This window comes from Phyllobates terribilis, unplaced genomic scaffold (genome assembly GCF_046119375.1).
Source record: "Phyllobates terribilis strain yellow unplaced genomic scaffold, ASM4611937v1 Scaffold_222__1_contigs__length_3263388, whole genome shotgun sequence".
NCBI lineage: Eukaryota > Metazoa > Chordata > Amphibia > Anura > Dendrobatidae > Phyllobates > Phyllobates terribilis.
Genome location: NW_027362982.1, coordinates 1,665,174 through 1,669,365, shown reverse-complemented (window position 1 = coordinate 1,669,365; position 4,192 = coordinate 1,665,174).

The following is a 4,192-nucleotide window of genomic DNA, read 5'->3' as shown; positions in this document are numbered from 1 at the left end:
CAGCATGTCGCACACAACATCACCACTTCTTTGAGAAACTCTGTGTGTGACAGGGTGCATTTCACCACAGACACTTGGACGAGTAGGCATGGACAGGGGCGTTACATGTCGCTGACTGGGCACTGGGTAACTATGGTGACAGCAGAACAAGGGGCTGCTGTCCAAGTCTTGCCGTCCCCACGAGTTGTGCGTAAATCCTCTTTATCTCAAAGTTCCTCCACTGCTTCTGCCTCCTCAACCTCCTCTTGGTCCTCCACCTGCACCCAAAGCCTGTCTGGTCATGCCACAAGCTTTCTAACTGCGCAGAAGGGATCCTGCACACCAGGGGCGGACACAGACTGTAGTGGGCCCCTGTGCAAGAAATTTTTGGGGGGCCCCCCCCTGCGCTTCATAAGGCAACAAAGTTATGTAAACATAACCCCCCCATGTGCAGCTCACCCCCCCGTGCATCTCCCATCCCCCCTGTGCATCTCTCATCCCCCCCCATGTGCATCTCTCACCCCCCCATGTGCATCTCTCACCCCCCCGTGTGCATCTCTCACCCCCCCGTGTGCATCTCTCACCCCCCCGTGTGCATCTCTCACCCCCCCATGTGCTTCTCTCCCCCCCCCCCGTGTGCATCTCTCACCCACCCACTCCTAGTTAATTAATTGTATTTAAAACAAATAAAACTTGTTATACTTACCCCCATGCGATCCCTGCAGAATCCTGGCGCTCGTCCACGTCGCTGCCACCACGTTCTCCTGACGTTCGGCCATGTGACGGTGCCACATGCATAGCCATCAGCTTTTGTTTTGGCCAAAAGATTTTTAAAGCCGCCACCACGATAAGGTAGACTCTTCTGGCCGGGCCCTACTCTAACCTATTAAAATTTTCTTAAAATATCCAATACTCTTTTTAGATATATTTTTATTTAGTTTTCTCTAAGGGAATGTGTCATATACATTTTTTTTTTAAATGACCAATAATACCACATACAGGGAATACCGCCACACCATGACCAGACCACATATTACCACAACATAGTGACTGAATAATACCACACAGAAGGGGGAAAAACTGCCACACCATGACCAGACCACATATTACCACCACATTACTAATATTACCACCACATTACTAATATTACCATAAGTGTCATTATACACGGGAGCTCTATACATGGTATGTATAATGTAAGTGTCCAGGTAATCTAGTGATCACCAGTGACATTATACACAGGAGCCCGGTACATAGTATATAGTGTAAGTGTACATGTAATACAGTGATCACCAGTGACATTATACACAGGAGCTCTGTATATAGTGTCAGTGTACAGGTAATACAGTGATCACCAGTGACATTATACACAGGAGCTCTGTATATAGTGTCAGTGTACAGGTAATACAGTGATCACCAGTGACATTATACACAGGAGCTCTGTATATAGTGTACAGGTAATACAGCGATCACCAGTGACATTATACACAGGAGCTCTGTATATAGTGTATAGTGTACAGGTAATACAGTGATCACCAGTGACATTATACACAGGAGCTCTGTATATAGTGTCAGTGTACAGGTAATACAGTGATCACCAGTGACATTATACACAGGAGCTCTGTATATAGTCTACAGGTAATACAGGGATTACCAGTGACATTATACACAGGAGCCCGGTACATAGTATATAGTGTAAGTGTACATGTAATACACTGACTCACTGGTGACGTCTCTAGGTGAAGTCCTTCAGCTACGCTTTTCTCCTTCATCCAGCACAGACCGCCATCACGTCTTCCAGCCAGGACTCGTCTCTGCATAAAATAACACAGTTATCTAGAGCACATTCCCCAACTTCTACATTACGCAGCTGAATACAGACGTGCATCCACCATCAATATATGGTTAGTTATTATGCAACCTACCATTCCAAATATAAATTGTAATCCACCACGGTGCCCCCATTAACTTTAAATAGGCACTTAATATATAATTTAATTAGAACCTCTACTCTTTCCGCCAATTTGTTACCAGTTACACTCCTGCATCCGCAACGCCCCCTACTCTATACTTCCTGCTCCCCGCATTCATTATTTACATGCACCCCCTGCCGCAATTCATTATATCATGTCCGTGCTCTCCCCACCCCATCATCATTTATCATTTACTGTCCCCCACCCCACATTCATTATGTGCAGCTCGTTATCCCCCTACTCCCAATTCCCCCATGTGCAGCTCATTTTCTCCCAATTCCACCATGTGCAGCTCATTTTCTCCCAATTCCCCCATGTGCAGCTCTCATCCCCCCATGTGCAGCACTCACCCCTTCATGTGCACATCCCTCATCCCCCTCCCCCCCATGTGCCCCTCTCTCATCCCCCCCATGTGCCCCTCTCTCATCCCCCACATGTGCCCCTCTCTCATCCCCCCCATGTGCATCTCTCACCCCCCTCCACCACATGTGCATCTCCCATTCCCCCCACTCCTAGTAAATTGTATTTAAAAAAAAATAAAACTTGCTATACTTACCCCCATGCAATCCCTGCAGAATCCTGGCGCTCGTCCAAATCGCTGACACCAGGTTCTCCTGACTTCCGGTCATGTGACGGTGCCGTCACATGACCGGAAGTCAGGGGAATCATGAAAGCGCTGCCGCAGCAGCGCAGCGCTGAGATGTCCCGGACCCGGCTCTTAGCATGGGGCTGGGGGCCCCATGAGGAGAGAGACGCACAAGAGGGGGGCCCCCAAGGGGGCCCCTACTGGCTGGGCCCCATACTGGAGTCAGGGCAGTCATGCCCTGATGGCGGCCCTGCTGGAGGGGCCCCCTCTCCCTCGGGGCCCCCATTCAATGAACCGGCTGCACGGGCGGTAGTTCCGCCCCTGCTGCACACCCCCTTACTATGCTGGCAGCAGGGCTCAACGTCATCAGGCGGTTTTTACTTTGAAATGTCTGGGAAATGTGAGTCACACAGCTGAGGAGTTGTGGACAGCTCTGGAGACCCAGTTTCATGAATGGTTGTCTCCACTGGACCTGCAACCAGGGAAGGCTGTGTGCGACAATGCTACAAACCTGGGTGCGGCCCTTCGCCGGGGCAATGTCACACACGTGCCTTGTATGGCTCACGTGTTGAACCTGGTTGTCCATCAATTTTTAGCCCACTATCCCGGACTAGATGGCCTTCTGCAGACAGCACGGTCGCTGTGTGCTCACTTCCGCCATTCGCATCCCGCAGCTCTACGACTTACATCTCTACAAAAGTCGTTGGGCCTGCCAGTTCACCGGCTGAAATGCGATGTGCCGACACGGTGGAATTCAACTCTGCACATGTTGCAGCGACTGTGGCAGCACCGACAAACCCTGGTGCAATACGTACTGACGTATAGCCTGGGCCAATGAGATCCAGAGGTGGGGCAAATCACGCTGCAGGAGTGGTCTCAGATCAGGGACCTATGAAGTTGACGCGCCCACTGGGCCATGGGGTACCCGGAGCTGGGCCAGTAGACGCTGGGGGTTGTAGTCACTGTGGCGGTGACCCGGTCCGTGACCCAGGGCGGTCAATCCAAGGGTAATTTGTATATATGGGTTTTATAATGTCCGACTACGCCACCTCTGGAGTGCGGCAAATGGGGCCGCCGCTGCGGAACAGTCCTCTGAAGCTGGTGGTTTTGCAGCAATGGTATTATTACTCCCCACAGGAAGAGTGTAGCTTCAGGGCAGTGTGGGTGGATGATGGTGGTTGTAGTGCAGGGAGTCAGTAATGAACACAGAGTCCGTGTGATGCAGTCCCAAGATCTTTACTCACAGTTGTTGCAGTCCAGATTACAGGTACCAGAGCAATCTCCCCCGTCGTGCTGTGCGTACTCAGTGAGGGGCTCAGTCCACCCCCAGATAGCTCTGGAGTACTTAGCAGGACTCCCTTCTGTGTGTCCTTTCTCTGGCCTTCTCCCTGCACCTCACACCCAGTGACACTTCTATCCGGTATCCTCGGGCCTTGGCGGGCGACGTGTGTTCCGTCCCCTGGGTCCTATGTGGCTACCTTCTTAGTGAGACTGGTGTGGACTTTGGCCTGCAGTACATGAAATGCTGCAGCCTCCGGTTTCTAGTTGAGCCTTGCTGTTTCTCCGCTAGTTGAGGGACCGGTTCCCCTTATCTGGCCTGACCCCTCTACCTCCTGGTAGCAGCGGGAGTACGGGTGGCCTTCTGCACAGCCCA